This window comes from Heterocephalus glaber, unplaced genomic scaffold, assembly GCF_053883595.1.
Source record: "Heterocephalus glaber isolate CG9 unplaced genomic scaffold, H.glaber_assembly_v1.0 deba00000937, whole genome shotgun sequence".
Lineage (NCBI taxonomy): Eukaryota > Metazoa > Chordata > Mammalia > Rodentia > Bathyergidae > Heterocephalus > Heterocephalus glaber.
In genome coordinates this window covers 10,323,899-10,340,971 of record NW_028258173.1, presented here as the reverse complement: position 1 = coordinate 10,340,971, position 17,073 = coordinate 10,323,899, and the positions used below count along the sequence as shown (strand labels likewise).

Genomic DNA, 17,073 nt, shown 5'->3' with positions numbered 1-17,073 from the left:
ATAAGAAGCCAGGAAATCTGGGATACATTTATGGTCCAAAATAGAAAGAAAACTACTATAAAACATGTAGTTGTTCTGAAAGAATGTAGTACCAAGAAGACAATAAAAGATGTTTCACTATGAGCAGAATCTTCAGACACAATTAGTCTGGCTAGGTGAGCTTACAGAAAAGTATATTTGTCAGTCTGGAGGGAAAACCATGATAGATAATTGTATTTCAGAGACAGCCAGAATGATGAGCTAGGGATATGGATTTGGCATACAGTTTGTGAAGGGGGCAGAAATCGACCACATGGAAATCAGTGCTCAGAGAAATGACATCTGGAAGGCAAACTTTCCAGGCTGCTGGCCACTGAAAATGTCAAACTGTTTGAAAAACAAACACTGTGACAAAACAGATATTTGGGATGAAGTCTTCAAGATCCCACAGAATAGCACATACTACTTGTCACAATGAACCTACTCCCCAACCCCCAGATACCATCCTAATAAGCAAAAGAAGAAGAAAAGGGAGCTTTGGGACCAAGTACAAAAGTTGAAAAGCCAATCCAGCTGCCTATATTTGCTCCCTGCTCTTTCATTCACACAATCCTAATTGAATATTTTCTGTCAGACTCAATCTTTTCTCAAATGACTCAGCCTCCTCGATCTGGTTAAGGGTACATTCCTAAACTCTGAAAATATAGTCTAAATATTTGATATATATTGAAGATTTGTCCTCATGAATACTACACAGAATCCAAACAAAAGTGAAGAAATATGTTCAAAATTACTCTGCAAATGGAATAGTCCTTCAATGAACTGATAATCGAACCTGTAAACTAGCAAAGGAACATTAAGTCAGTCATCCAATGTAAAAGGGCAGTTGGCAAAAAATGAGATGGTAAATCTGGGAATTCTAAAATACAGTGTGATTATACAAAGTATAAAAGTGACTTATTCTCTCCAAAGATATTTGTGGTTCACTGGTCAGCTGCTGAGAGTTTCTATTGTGGTTTCTTTATTCTTTCTCATCCTTAAAATATTCAATGTGCATAAGAGCCAGCGTATAAGATATCTATCTGGCTCTTATCTGGCAAATACCCCTTCCGTCCCTCAAAATTTCCTTCACTACTCAACCAGATGCCTGGTCCAGTCACCTGTGTTATCATTCTGGTATCATCCATTTGGGTTTGAAATGTTCATATTTTTATATTTTCTCACTTTTACTTAGGTTTTATATAAATAACAGATTAAGAAAAAGTATAATAATTAGAAACATTGGGACAAAATGTCATTTGTAATCAGCATCTTAATTTTCCAATTTTTTATTGAAGTAGAGAGGATAAAGTGATGTAGACAGAAGAACTTAAGTGGAACAACTCTACACTGCTTTTTACAAAACTTCTGGTAGCATGTAGTCGGGATGGTTAATGAGGCTATCAAAATATCACTTTGGAAATATAGATGATGCAAACAATTATGCCGAAAATTAATTCTTCCTTTTTCTAAAGCAATCGTTTTAATTTCATTTCATTTCTTTTTTTTTTAATTTGTGTGCTTTTAAAGCACATAGATAAGCTATGATTATAAGAGAGGGGAAATAAAAGTGAAAGTGGATGGACAAGTACATAATAAAATTCACCCATAATCCCATCTCCCAGGATAAAACAAATCCCTGCTTATATCTGGTTTATATCCCATTAGAAACAGATGTAAGTGTACACACAGACACAGCCACATACACACACAAACACACAAGAACACAGTTGCTTCTGCTGCATAACAGGCTTGATGAAATAATGATGTTTTTAACTTACTCTTCTGTGAGTCAGAATCTTGGGCTGGACTCACCTGAGAGATTCCACTGGAGCCACGAAGTTAGGTGGTTTTGTTTCTGGGAGTTGTGTAGGGGTTGTCCAACGGGCTTGTTCAGCTTTGTTCTCATGGTGGTGATGGCAGGGTTCCCAGGAGAAGGAAAGAGTCCAGTTCCAATTCACAAACTCTTTCCAAGCCTCTACTTGTGTTCTGTATGCCAATAACCCGTGGGCAAAGCAATTCACATGGCAAAGCCAGGTTCAAGAGTAGAGAAATAGAATCTACTGTTTGGTAGGAGGATCTGTGTTGGGAGAATTTGTGAACACTTTTGTGATCATTCATAATCTTAACACTTAAGGGGATATTATTAACATTTGTGTTATATTTTTTAAAAATACACGATACTATGCTAAATTAAAATATGATATATTCCTATATCAATGTATATCACTTTATTTCATTGTTTAATATAGCTGCAGAGTGTTATTCTTTTAAACTGTAGCATAATTTATTCAACTTTAGAACATTTCCAACTTTTCCTGATCAGGTTGTCATGAACATTTTTTGTGCATTCATATTTTCAGCTCTCTATAACTATTTTTTTACATGACCACTCAACCAGCTTATCCTTCTCACAAATGCAGACTTTGTTCATTGAAAGATGGAGAGAAAAGACTGGAAAGAACAAAAAGGAAGACAAGAATAAGACTTTATCACAACTTGTCACCAGTAATAAAAGAAAATTAAAGGAAAAAAAAGATTGATTATAAAAATTATTGTGGAAACCCACTTGTTGACAAAGAATAGCTTCTAAATATTTTCTTAGTTTATCCACTTTTGATGTATTTAATATTCTCTGGCATCTTGTTCAGTAGCACATCAGCCTTTTCTTTGTATAGCTGGCTCCACTGCCAGCAAGTCTTCCTTGGTCTGGATATTCAGGCTCTCCTGCCATCACTACCTCTGCCATCCAACTCAGAAGCACAGAGGAGATCATTTCACTGAGTTTGGCTTCACTGGCAGTGATAATCTTCCTGTCATAGCTCAGCTTCTCCACCTGCTTTTGAGCCTTCTCCAGTTCACTAAGTACTTCCTCATCACTTTCTTCTATTTCAAGAACAAGGGAAAATCTTTAGTGCTTGATGTGCACCTGTATGTTGTGGGCACCTAACAAGCAAAACAAGAGAAGAAATAAAATAAACACCTTATTGTAGTCAAGCTGGACCAGGTCCAAGGAGATGTCTAAAATCTTTTGTCTGGGGAAAACCAAACTCTTATGGCTGATAATGGTTACTTGATGTCAAAGATATAATGCGAAGTAAAGTTCTTTACAAACAAATTGCAAATACCATAAAATCATATTATTTTCAACTTCCCTGTTTAGTGGCTTTTTTATACTGCTGTAATTACAGCTGACATGCCTGCAAACGGAAGACAAGAATATTCTAAGCTTGTCAAGAGTTTATGTATGACTTGTGAAGTTAAGGTCCTGTAAGTGAACTTTTTTTTTACTTGTCTAGCATAATCAATTAGGGACGTTTGGGAGCATAGGAAAGTAAAGTTTCAAAATACACTTCATTAGGTCTATTATTTCTATTGCCTAACAGTTGCCTTGGCAGAAAATATTTCGTTCTTTTCACCTTGCGCTTTCTACTTTCTGTTGCTATTGTTTTGGCTCCTGATTCCTAAATTGAATATTTGTGCAGTAATTTTAACGATGACACATGGCAAGAAAATGCTATAGTGGAGAATAAATGTTAGTTTTTTTATAAAACATCCTTGTATGAACAGATTAAGGCATAACTAGGATGGGAAAGGTAACATCCATTTGTGAGGTAGTAGGGTTATAAGGTCATAGAATTCACCATGGCTCATCTTGAACTTGTAACTAGTGAGATGTAAATGATGAAATAATTCTATAATTTGTTGTAATTTCATATTGGAAATGAATATAGATATCAGAAAACAATACCATGTGAGTTTTCATTTACCAGTTGCTCAAAACCTTATACAGAATATAATGCAAAGTATCAAATTCTCTGCCTTGGTATCTAATTATTAGTGATTAGCATCTATGAGATCTAATTTTCTTCCAGGAAACAAGGAATGTGTCCATTTGGGGAGAAAGACCAGCTTCATTTCATATATGACTACTGGTGTCCCCGGCAAGTCTGCTGACTGTAAAGAAAGTGTTTATTGATTCAACCTTTCCATAACCCTCTACTAAAGTAAACATGTCTGAAACAACTATGCAGAACATCAAATTTCACTCATCTACTTCTTTATTCAAAGAACTTGGCATGGGCCACCACTCTAGCCAAGGTCCCTATAGAACAGGGGACCTGCATTTTATGTGACATGATAATCTTCACCTCAATGTAGCCATATGTTTGATTAATTTTTCTGTCACAAGCACTTAAAACCAGTGCCCTCTCCAATGTCCTCTCTCTCCAGTTAATTACTAATGGCTAAAATTTGAGTGTAGCCTCAGTCTAATATAGCTCAGTGCATGTCATTTTCATTTTGTTACAAGTTGTTATAAGCATCTTCTCTTGGGAAATGAAAGAGTAAGTGCACAGTTTCAGCATTTTGGGAAATTTTAACTTTGTCGATAATGGTGTTGTCTTGCCTCTAATCACACTTTCAGGTATAATCCAAAACAAGAATCTTAGACTTGCAATGTCAAAATCCCAACTTTTTCTCGTCTTTGTCTTTCCTAAACACTGAGTTTTACCCAAAATGAAGTTAATCAAATATCCTCACATTCTGTTATAACTTTTATAGTATATCTATCTTTATAAAGCAAAGACCAATATATATGAGAGACAACATTATATATGCTTTTGTGTTCATAGTTCATTTATTTATTTAACAAATATCTATTGTATCCACAGTTCATTTATTTATTTGTCAAATACATCTTTTCTACATGAGATAACATACTAGGTCCTGAAAACAAAAATATATAAAATACAATCTCTATTACTCATGGTAAGAACTCTTTAAGAGAAAAATTTAAAGTAGTATCATGGTGATTTCATCAGAAAAGTTAGTAGGAGAAAGTAATTTGATTTTAAAACATTTGTGTTTGGTAAAAAAAAGTCATTGTTTTGAGTCTTTTTTTGTTCCTTACAATGATTATGGTTTCTATTGTTTTCTAAAGCAACTCTTCAAACACAATAATCATGTCCTCCCTAGGAGTAGCATGGCTTCCATTTCATTTTCTACACCAGTATAGCCATTTATTTGACTAATCTAAAAGTTACACCAAACTAAAAAGATATACATTTTAAAAAATAAGAAATCTCAGACATAACTCTCTTATAATATTTTAAATGCTATACTCTCCCATCAAAACCCAGTTATCACATTTGTTTATGATTATTTTGGTCATACTTTGAATGACCTTTAAAATATAGGAACAAAATTAATACTTTATAGCTTGGCCTATATTGTCTAGTTCGGTATAAAATTATAAGGTGACAGTAGAATGATGATATGTAACAATTTTAATTTTATCCCCCCTATATAGTCTGGTAACCAAAACCATGACTGGTTCATGGTAGATATTATACCAGGAGCATGCATGTCTCTCATGGAGGATACTGGATGAAAATCCCCAGACCTAAAGTTCTTTGGGGGAGAAGACCCTTAGATGCTTTGTAGACATTCATAAATCTCCACTTTTTATTGCAGGCAGGTACTACTTTATTGTTTTCCTAAATAAAGTAGGTTCTATGTGAAGGCCCGAAGGGTTAAGGTATGTGAGAACATATTAAACATAGTAAGAATATTTAAATAGCTGTATAATTTTACAAATATCTCTGGGAACATTTTCAAGCAAGTTTTAAAAGGTATGTTTAACAGTTAGATTAGTAAGATATAATAAATGTTTATTTATCTGCTTAGTATCCCACTCAGGGAGTTTTCTCCCAAAGCCCAACTCATTATAAAACAAATCATAGTATCCTGGCTCTCCACCCATACCTCATTAGCAAGATGTTTGGACCAGTGTTGAACATTCAATATGGCTCAGTAAACTGCCTAACCCCTGAAATAGTACACTGTAGTTCAGAATATACATTCTGAAATATGTCCACCTAAGTTAGAATTCACATGCTACTTCTAGTCATGTAACCTCAGTTAAGGACATCAATTTCTCAGTGCTTCAGTGATTCCAGCAGTAAAATTGCATTATAATGATACCTATGGTTTAGTGTTGGAATTAAATGAGGAAATATATTTAAAGAGTTTGGAAAGAAGTCGGAATAGAAAACAAAGAAAAAAAAACACCAGGTTTGCAAGTTGAGACCTGTTGGCACAAGAACTAAGAAGATCTAAAGGGACTAGGATGGTTCTTTCCTCCCCCCGCCCCCACATTGGGAGACAGAGAGGGAAAGAAGGAGAGAGGCAGGTAGAGAAGAGATTATTTCAGATCCGCGAGGGAAATAGATGCCCCTCTTTAAATGCAGATAATTGAAGATATTATAAGCATTTGATTAGGAGCATTTGATAGCACTCCTAGCTCTAAATGTTGGGTAGAAGAAGCAGTCACTCAACCAAAAATGAGAGATTCTACTAATTGATTATATACAACTGCTGTATCAGTCAGTGTTTACTAGAGGAACAGATTTAATGCAAGATATACAAATATATGAGAATTTACAAGGCTGACATATGATGACTAGCCACAGTCAGGTATGGAAGAGTGAAAAAGGTTTCTCTTCACACTGGAGATGTGAAGGATTCAAGTAAAGGCCAGAAGCTCACTTCAGTGTCCTGTGTGAGCTCATATCAGAAGGCTAAAGGGTCTATGATGGAAGCCGAGATGATGTCCAAGATGAAGGCGAAGGCTGGAGCTCCTCCAAAGAAAGAGAAGTGAGCCTTCCTTCTTCATTTCTCTTTTATCCTATTCAGGTGACAAACCTACCCAGGGTGGGTCTTCAATCTTCAATAAATCCCCTCAGCCGCACCCAGAACTATGGTGATTCAACTTAATTTAGCTTTACTTACTCAAGGTGATTCAATCAGTTAACTATCACAATCCACCCCTTGTCAACTTGACAACATTTCTTTAAATCTGTGATGTTTTTCAATAATACAAACAGCTCGCTGTGTTATGCCTTGCCACTAGTTCAGCACTGATTCAAGTGTTCTATGGAAAAAGTATCACTGTGACCATTTAAAAATCTCAAAATTTACATTTTATTTTAGTCCCAAAGAGCAAAATTAGTGTTGTCTGTGTAGATCACTGGTTCTCAACTAAGGGCAATTTTTGCTCCCAAAGGGTCATTTAGCCATGTCCAGAGACATCTGTCACTGTCACAACCTGGTGAGGTAATAAGGGGGCAGTGTGGGAACAGGCTATTGTCATCAACTGGGTAGGGACCAGGGTTGTGCTAAGATCTCACAGTTCGAAGGACAGCCCCCTACAACACAAAATGATCCAGCTCAAACATCTCATGTTCCTGAACCTGAAAAATTCATCTTAGATGCACTATAAACATGAAAATTGTAACTTTCCTTTCTATATATCACAATATATAAAGTACCTGTATTTGCCTTAGGACAGTGATATACTTTCTTCTAATTTCTATAATTTTCCTGGGTCTTTAACAGTTTTCTTTATGTTTGGTGAAAATGTTTTATGTGCTTGTAAAGATTTCATTCATGCCAAGGATAGCTTCCTTTTCCATGGTAATATAGCCTTCTGGGGTGAAGAAGTCAGGTGACACCAGAAAATCAAAGAGTCCATACAAATCGGAATGCTATAAGAAGGAAAAAGAAATACTCCCTAGATAATACTGAAACATGTAGAGGAAAGTATATATTTTTTTCTAAATATGTAAATTTTCAAATAAAGTCTCACATAAGTCCCATAGAGATCTGGGTGGCAACAGATTTGGGGTTGTGTGCCTTTGTCGCTGCAGAATGGAAGTTGACAGAACCCATCATTTCTGACTTGTTACAGATTAAAATAGTCCAGCAATTGGTCATTCAGGTTCTGTACTATGAGAATCACAAGCTTAAAAAGAGCAGGTTATGAGTACTCATAACCCCGGCATCAACAAATAAGTCATGCCGATTATGTTTAAACTCTCAATTTTTATTTAAGTCTCTAGAAAGAATGGAAGGGACTGGATTACAGGTGCCTAAAAGTCCATGTGATTAATGATGCCACAATATGCAGTTATCTGTCTTCTACTACCTAAACACTACTTCTAGGTTTTACTTTCCAACTTTGAACTTATCTGGGTCCATTTGTAAATCAAATTCTATCTATACAGTTTATAAGCCCAAGAAGAACAAAAGCACAACAAATCCCATAAAGAAAATACCCCACTAGTGCTAAGCATTAGAGAAGGCCATATATGATATCTCTCTCTCTCTCTTTCTCTCTCTCTCTCTCTCTCTCTCTCTCTCTCTCTCTCTCTCTCTCTGGTGAGCTGTAGAGAAACTCTCCAGAGTTCCATAGGCAGAGTTATACTAACCATATTCACAGAACACACACACACACACACCCCTTATGTTTATTTTTTACACTGAAGATTTTTTGGGTGAGAACCATACTTGACTAATTACATTCCATACCCCATACCCCACACCAAAATTTCCAAAGAAAATAGTTGAAATCTCATCATTGCCAGTGTCTGAAGGAAGCTGTCTTGAAAATCATGGAATAAGTCGCAAAGTCTGTCAGGGTGGGGGGAGGAGAAATGATTATGTTGGGGGCAAGGGCTTTAAACTGAGGGGGAATTAACTCAGCTTATAATAAATCACTGTTGACACCATCTCTAAAGACTTCATCCTCTCACAAGCCAAGGGGAATTTTTAGCTGGTCAAGGAGGAAACTTCACAAATGTTGGCTATTATTTGAATATGTGACCTTTCCATGGAAGTTCTGCAGGTTTTTCCCTATACAGTCTGAACAAACTCCACAGAGAATAGCTCCCCCACTAAAATAAACAAAGATTGATTAATAACTTATTATCATATTTTACAATTGAGGCTTTGGAAAATGTGTAACAGCAGGAGGCCCTGTCTTCACCCTTCTTGTTTTGAGCTTATATACTGATATTTCACTGAAGAAAAATCAAACCAAGTGAAATGCTTGAGAAGGGCAATCCTTCCTTTCATAGTCTAAGAATATGTTTTTCTTCATACTTTTCAAGTTAGAATTAATAGTGAAATTGTGATGAAAATGTATAGATTTTGCAGCATATAACTATCTCCTATATTATCCCATTTGCTTCTTATAAAATTTGTTAACAAATGAAGACAATTTCTATAGCACCTACCTTAGGACCAGGGATGTTAATCTGTGATGTGAAGTGGCTCAAGGATATCTGGTAGGAGAAACTGAGTAAAGACTTCTGTTGATGAGGAGATCCAACATGGCTGATTCTTAGAGGAAGTGGTGCTAGAGATACTCAGAGAAGAGTCACAGAAAATACAAGTACTCAGAAGGTGGGCAGACAATCACACCCAGAAATTCAAAATCAATCTGAATGGGAACCATCTAGATCTTACCAAATATCTGGGTCACCAAGAAACACTGCATCCAGACAGCATCCTATCCTGGAAGCAATAGTACTGTCATTCCAAAGCTAATCAACAACCAAACTAAAAAAAAGACAGCCCAAAGTCTCTAATTAACATAGATGCAAAAATCTTCAATAAGATATTGCCAAACAGAATGCAACAGATCATCAAAAAGATCATACATTATAGCCAGGTAGGTTTTATCCCAGGGATGCAAGGATGGTTCAACATAAATAAATCAGTAAATGTAATACATCACATATATAGGATCAAGAACAGAAATCACATGACCACATCAATAGATACTAAACAGGGTTTTGACAAATCCAGTGATTCATTGTAAAAACCCTGAAGAAAATAGGTATAGAAGGACCTTACCTCAATCAAATAAAACTATTTATGACAAACCAATGGCTTATATCATATTAAATTGGGGGAATGATAAAGTTTTCCCTCTAAAATCTAGAACAAGATAAAATATACACTATTGCCACTCCTTTTCAATATATAACTTGAAACATTAGAACAATCAGGTAAGTGAAAGAAATAAAAGGCACATGTGTAGGAAAGGAGGAAATCAAATTATCATTATTTGCAGGTGACATGATCTTCGACTTAGAAGACCCCAAAAACTCCATGAAAAGACTTTTAGAATTAATAAGCAGCCATGTAACAAGACATAAAATTAACAAACAATCTGTAATGTTCCTGTACAAAAATAATGTACTCACCAAGAAAGAAATAAGGAAAACAATACCATTCTCAGAAGTATCAAGAAAAATTCAATACTTAGGATTTAACTAAAAAAGTGAAAAATCTCTGCAATAAAACTAAAATTCTGACAAAGAAGATCAAAGAAGATATCAGAAAATGGAAAGATTGATGTCATAGGTGTAGGCAATGGCTTTCTGAACAGAATCTCAATTGCACAAGAAATAACATCAAGAATCAACAAGCGGAATTATATCAAATTAAAAAGCTTCTTCACAACAAAGAAAACAATCAACAGAGTGAAGTAACATCCAGAATAATGGAAAAAAATACCAGTTACACCTAGAACAGAAGACTAATTTCTAAATATATAAAGAACTAAAAAAGATTAGACACCCACAGCATGAAAAACCCAATCAAAAAATAGGCAACGGAATCGAATAGAGAATCCTCATAAAAGTTACAAGTAGCCCATAAACTCATGCACAAAACATTCAACTTTGATGGCTATTACAGAAACACACAAGTAAACAACACTGAGATCTTATCTTACTCTAAAAGGAATGGCAATCATCAAAGAACTGAATAATGACAAATGCTGTCAAGGCTGTGGTGAAAAAGGAACTCCCCTAGATTGCTGATGGGAATGTAAACTAGTAAAAGCATCATGGAAATCAGTATGGAAATTCCTCAAAAAATGAAAATTAGACCCAGTTATTCCCCTACTGGGCATATTCCCTTAAGAGTTAAAAATATCATATCACAGTGATAGTCGCATACCCATGTTTATAGCAGCAAATTTATAATAGCTAGAGCTTAGTAATGGCATGTGTATCCATCAACATATGAATGGATAAAGAAAATATGGTACAGTGAACCCTTGAGTTGCAACTGGCCTGACATACAAACAACTTGTTTTATGACTGGAATTGTAGTTTTAGCTTACAACCAAAGTCTTGAGTTATGACTCAAATTCAGCTCCTTGTGTTTTCAAATGGTCTCAGATACAGATTTAACCCTTAAATAGTTCTGGAAGAAACATGACAACATGCTTTCCTGTTGGGGTTAGCTGAGAAATCCTGGTCCAATGTCTCTCTAAGAATGCTGAGATCTGCCTGTATACAGGAGAGAGACTTTGAAGACTGAGTAGAGGAGCCTGAACTTTCAATTGACTGAATTGAGTTCCAACCAGTCCTCACAAACAAATTGAGTTTGTAAGTCAAGGGTCCACTGTATTTATGTGCAACAGAATACTACTCTGCTATAAAGAAAGATAAATTTGACTCATTTCTGGGAAAACGGATACACATTGCACATTTAATGTTAAGTGAAATAAGTTAAACACACAAACTTAAATACCAGATAGTTTCTCTCACATGAGAAATCAAAAGTATAAATAAAGTAAAGAGCAAAATAAAAGATAGATAAAAGAAAACAGCGAGACAGATCCACTGTAAATAGGAAAGAGAGGAAAGATGAAGGGAGGGAGGAAGGGCAGGAGGGAAAGGGGACCTAAAAAAGAATTAAGATGCACCATATACATGTTAGAAACATCCATAATCAAAGTAGTCATTATGTATCACACACATGTACTAATAAATACATTTTTATATCAGTAAGAAAATGATTCCTGTTAAGCTATCATCCAGAGACACTTCTCTGTTGTATGCAAATATTTCCTAAAGAAGACATATTTCTTAGTTAATAGAATAAAATTTTATATTAATTACATTTACTGAAAGCATTTTCAGTCTCTTAAGTGCTACTAATTCTCCACGGTAATATTTTATCTCCTAGTTTCATCATTTCCAGACTTTATCCTATCCCCACAAAATGACTCAGTGATGGAGTAAGAAGAAATAATTTGTATATTCTCCACCAAGTCTGAGTCTCTCTCTGGATGAGATTCTAATCTATTCTTGCCTGTCTAGGCATACTCTGCACTTTTGCTTTCTCCTTATTTAATGACCTGACAGTATGATCCGAGAGAAAGGAGAATCCACAAAGCCTATAGAGACAATCCTCTTGACCTTGAGCTCCAAGTTGGCTTTAGCCAATGGGAAACCATTGCAAGAAATTTAAGGAAGGAAGAAAGTAAGTTGAAATGTTTATTCCACCAATTCCTTCCTTACTGATGACTCTCTCATTTGCTCACTCTTATTACATCCAGCCTGTCTCCAGAGCACTGTCCTTTTTTGACTCTCCGAATGATTCCTCTCTACTGCTCCAAGACTCCATGGGACTGCATTTACCTTTGCTGGTGTCCCTAGACTCTGATCTCATGCCTCAAATCAGCTCTGTTGTTAAAACATCCCTCAGATCACCAACAGTGGATTAGATTTTGTGAGGACTTGGTAAAGAAGGGCAGTTATATTCAAACTTCGCTTCCCCCTTTTTGATACAACCCAAAGTGAGGAGCCCAAGATACAGCACATATCTGAGCATACTGACGGATTCAGTTTGCTAGTGTGGGCTTTAGGGCTTCGAGATACAGCTGTTATGTTTGTTTCACTCCCCAGATGACAAAGAAGCCAGTCAGCAAGACAACCCTGTTGAATTGGGGTTGGGTGGGCGGGAGCAATGATTCAGAATTAGGGGTAAATTAAACACAGATGAATGAAATGTAAGTGAAAATTTCAGATTAGTAAAATTTACTTCATTGAATAGGATCCTTGCATGAGTAATAGAGAATAACTGGAATAACTAAAGGCCAGCTGTATTAATTGTTCAAGTTTGGCTATTTTCATTTAATAGGATATTAACCTTAGATACTTGTCATGCCAGGACTTTAAAATTCCTACTGAAAGGTGTTAGGTAAATGATGGTGAACCAGTAAAAGAACACACAGGCCTCTCTGGATAAATTAACTTTCATGATTATATATGTATATACACAGATACACACACACACACTCACACACACACACACAGATATTGTATATAATGCACTTCACTCAAAGCAGAGACAAGTCCTTCCCCATATATCACATATGGAAACACCCTGGTAACATATTTAAGGATTTCTATGATACAGTTTACAAATAAAAATGATGTATGTCATTCACACTCTGATTTTATTCTTCCAATGAACAAATAAGCAAACAAATAAATTAATAGGCTTTAAACAGTCTGAGGTCAAGTAATATGTGTTTCCAGTTAGAGCGGTGAAATGCAGGACTTATGTGGGTTATTGAGGACTAATTATTATTTTCTCTTACAGGACACTGTGGCATTCTGTGAACTATTTTGGCCTCAGAGCATTCCTAAGCATGGCCAGTAGACTCCTATTAATATAGCAGGGTATTTTTAGCTTAGGTTTTAGCTATTTGAAACCACATTGCTTAAAGTATACACTTACAAAGAAAAAGTCACTACAGTATATTCAAGTATAGCCCCATCTGCACATGTCTTCGGATTAAGGAATGAGTACTTGATTGATAAAAAGATAAGTATATATTAATTCTGGCCCATTTCCTACAATAAATAAGCTTTATAAAACAGAAATGTTTTACCTATTAGACTTACAGTCTTGTTTCTGCTGGTGTACCCCAAGAAAAACTAGCAATGGCAGAAATGTAATAAATATTTAAGGAAGAAATGTATTGCCAAAGACTAAATACCACATACATCAAGCTCTGAGCAGTGATACAACAGAATATGATGTGGCTAGGCCATTTCAACTGTGGCTCCCAAATATGATTTGCTTGGCTGACATTTCCCTGTGACATTTTCCATGTATGCGCATGTTTGTGTGTGTTTCTTGCTCTTTTTTCCACGAAGCCTTCTACTCAGACAGTCACGGTAACAAGTCAGACAAGTTCTCCCACAAACAAACTTAACAGTGTTAATCAATCACCCTTTGCACTTTGAGAATTTACTTCCTCCTGAAAACTACTTGTGAAATGAACCATTTTTCCTCTTCTTCAGATTAGGGAATTAGAACAGGAGGAATCGACACACTCGTGGTTATACATTCATGTTTTGAGACAAGTGAAATTAAAAATAGCAGTTTTTGCTGATGGGTATCCAATTCTGGCAAACAGATCACACAGGTAATACAAGAGCCATTAATCACTGTTACTAATCTGGTTTTTACTTTTTCACTCTTTGTAACAAAATTGCCATTTGAATTCTGTGGACATCACAAAATTGGAGACTGTGATCATCTCAACAGCCTTAAGCAAATCCAACAAATATGGAGAAAACATGTCTCTGCACAGTGAATTTCAAAGCAGGGCCAATTCCCTTCCCAGATGGTATTTATTTTCACTTTACACTAGCTTTCTCCAAAATGTGTGACAATAAGTGTGCATTGAGGAAGAATCCAAGCAAAATGAAAGACCAAACAACATGTTAACAGGTCTGTGTGTCACCTAATTTCCCTCCTCAGAGACTCCAAATTTGTTGCTGGAGCCTGTGAGTTTCTGGGAGGACACTGTTTAAGTTGCTGTTTCAGAACACATTTGAACCTTGTCCTCTTCCTGGAGTCTCTTGCTTCTTCAGTAAACACAGCTTTAGGCAATTATAATGAGCTGATTATCCAATCTTCAGGAGGTTGGAAGAAAATAAGGTAGATTGATGGAGAAGATCATTAGCATTAGCTGTAATTATACCACCAATTAATAATAGCTGATATCCTGATGGCTCTATAATGAGTGACTAAAATAAACTGCAGCAATTCATAAAGTCTGATGGCCTGGGTTATTTTAGGCAGTATACAACTCTACGAAGTTTGCTTTTGAAGGATTTGGTGGACCCCCCATAAAAGCAATGTAAAATATTAAAGGGTGACCTTTAGTCCTTCACAAAATAATGCAATAAAATATTTAAAAGTAAAAATTAGATGAGACTTGAAAAATTACCTAGTATAGCTTCCTCATTTTACAGGGAAGGGAGTTGAAATTCTTTGATATCAATAAGAAATTAGAGTATATTCCATTAGTTTTTCTTTAAGAGGCTAGAACCTAAATCACTAAGTTTTCACCAAAACTTATTATTAAGCCATAATCTAACAAGTTTAGATATTAACAAGTGACACTAACAAATGAGAAAGATATTTGGTCACTCTGAGAGATAAAAATTGAACCTGGAGCTGAATGTATTTATTGTGCACCATAAATTAAAACTCCATTGTTAAATGGTATTTTCACTTTCAACAATATAAGAAGCCGTGGAGGACACTTTCGTGGGCTTTCCAGGTGTGACTTCAACAAGGAACTTGTCACAGAGGCTGGGATGATCTTGAAGATGCCTTTGAACTATGCAATGCCCTGTAGAGCTGTATCAGAGCCTGAAATACAAGGAAAATGTGGGCCCCTGAATTCGCTTATCAATGGCTTCTATATTTTTAAATACAGTGTGGGGGTACAGTGCTGAGAACCATGTCCCGACTGAAAAAGACTGTTATTGTTCCAGAACCATCAAAAGATAAACAAATACGTCTTTATCTAAATTACACTATGTTTTCGTCATGGATTTTTACATTCATTTTGATTTAACGCATATTACATTAAAATGCTCATTATCTCACTTACTGAGTTTTTTAGTGACCCTTAAATTTTTGCAATGAGGATTCTTGCTCATTCACCTTCTCTTAGTCTTGGGCCTAATACTCTGCTCCTGTAGGGAAGGCTGCAGCCATTGAAATCAGCTTCCCCCAGGTCATGACTGATCAATATGGGAGGACCTGGAGACAATTCTCAACTTCCTGTGGAGTGAGCCAGAGACAATTTGAGGACTTTTACCTCTGCCCAGGCCCTCTTTCCTCCCTTGTTTTCCAACTGTGTCGATATCCAGGGTACAAATTTAAAAATTCGCAGCACAGTATACTCCAGGAAATTTGACCTGTGGCAAATAGTCAGTTAAATTAGCTTATATTTATTAAGCATATACCAGACTCAGCACAGGGCCATGTGCATTGTATTTTATTCTCACAAACCTGTAAGATAGGAACAATTTGTATTTAAATTGGTTATATCCTTTCAGTGGATAGAATAATATGAATGAAACCAGCCTGGTGTGTTTTAACATACGGTGAGTGAATCTTCCCCCTCTCTCACTGGCTGAAGTATTGTAAAGATCCTTCACCCCAAGGTGAAGGCACCTGTATGTGGTGTTGAACACCTGCCTCAGGAAGACAAAGAGGACATAACTCAGTTATAGGATTTGAACTTAAAATATTCTGAAATGTAAATAAAATTCCCTATAAATAATAATTTTCCACTATTTAGAAAGATTGTAATTTTTAATTTATTCTTGAGTGATACTGTCAATGAATGAGGTTAAGTTTGATTTAGTAAATGATAATGATAGTTGTTCATATTTTAAATGTTTCAAAACCTCAACACTTCTACTTATTCTGAAATAGAATTCCATTGAAGACTATAATAATATGCAGACACCAGTTATGACCAGTATATATAAAAATGTTAATATGCATTTGTCTAACGTGAAGTATTTTTCACTCAAATTAGCAGAGTCATTTTCCATAGTCTAGCGTGGGACTTCACAAATTCATTGCAAAGTTTTCAGAAATCCAAGTCACAAGTTGGAAATTGCTTCAGGGAATAGAGTTCTCTCTTGAAAATGCTTTTTAGTCTGGATCATTTGCTAAATCATATTCCTGAACTCAGCATGCCACATCTTTTCTTTCCATAGTTATGGCCCCTATATTTTTTAAGCATACTGTATTTTATATCCAGGCCTCTTGGTGTGTTCTGGTTCATCTGAAATGGTGCTACTTATTTATTACAAGATCTCACATTTGTTTTATCCATCACAAGTTAATGTTAGTATAAATTAGGCCCCAGGGATGTAATATTATCTTTAAAAAGCTGCCCCAAAGACAGAAAGCCAAGAATCAAAAGCATAAAAAGAACCAAGGTACGAAGCCTGAGTCACCAAGTTCATATTTCTTGCAGGTAGCTGTGTGAATGGGTTGATAGCTATGTGAATAGGTTAGAGCCACATTCTACTTTTTAGTGTGTGTCAAAAATCGTTATTTGACTGCAATGGCTCTATGCAA

At 35.8% G+C, this 17,073-nt stretch overlaps 1 long non-coding RNA gene across 1 annotated transcript in view; it reads right to left on the bottom strand.

Annotated features, from left to right (window-relative positions):
• The window catches only part of LOC110345115 (uncharacterized), a 54,137-nt gene extending 52,259 nt beyond the window's left edge, over window positions 1–1,878 (bottom strand). Inside the window, exon 1 of the long non-coding RNA XR_002388230.2 lies at window positions 1,834–1,878. This is a non-coding gene — a long non-coding RNA (uncharacterized LOC110345115). The remainder of the gene's footprint in view (window positions 1–1,833) is intronic.
• Between the last annotated feature and the right edge of the window lie 15,195 nt (window positions 1,879–17,073).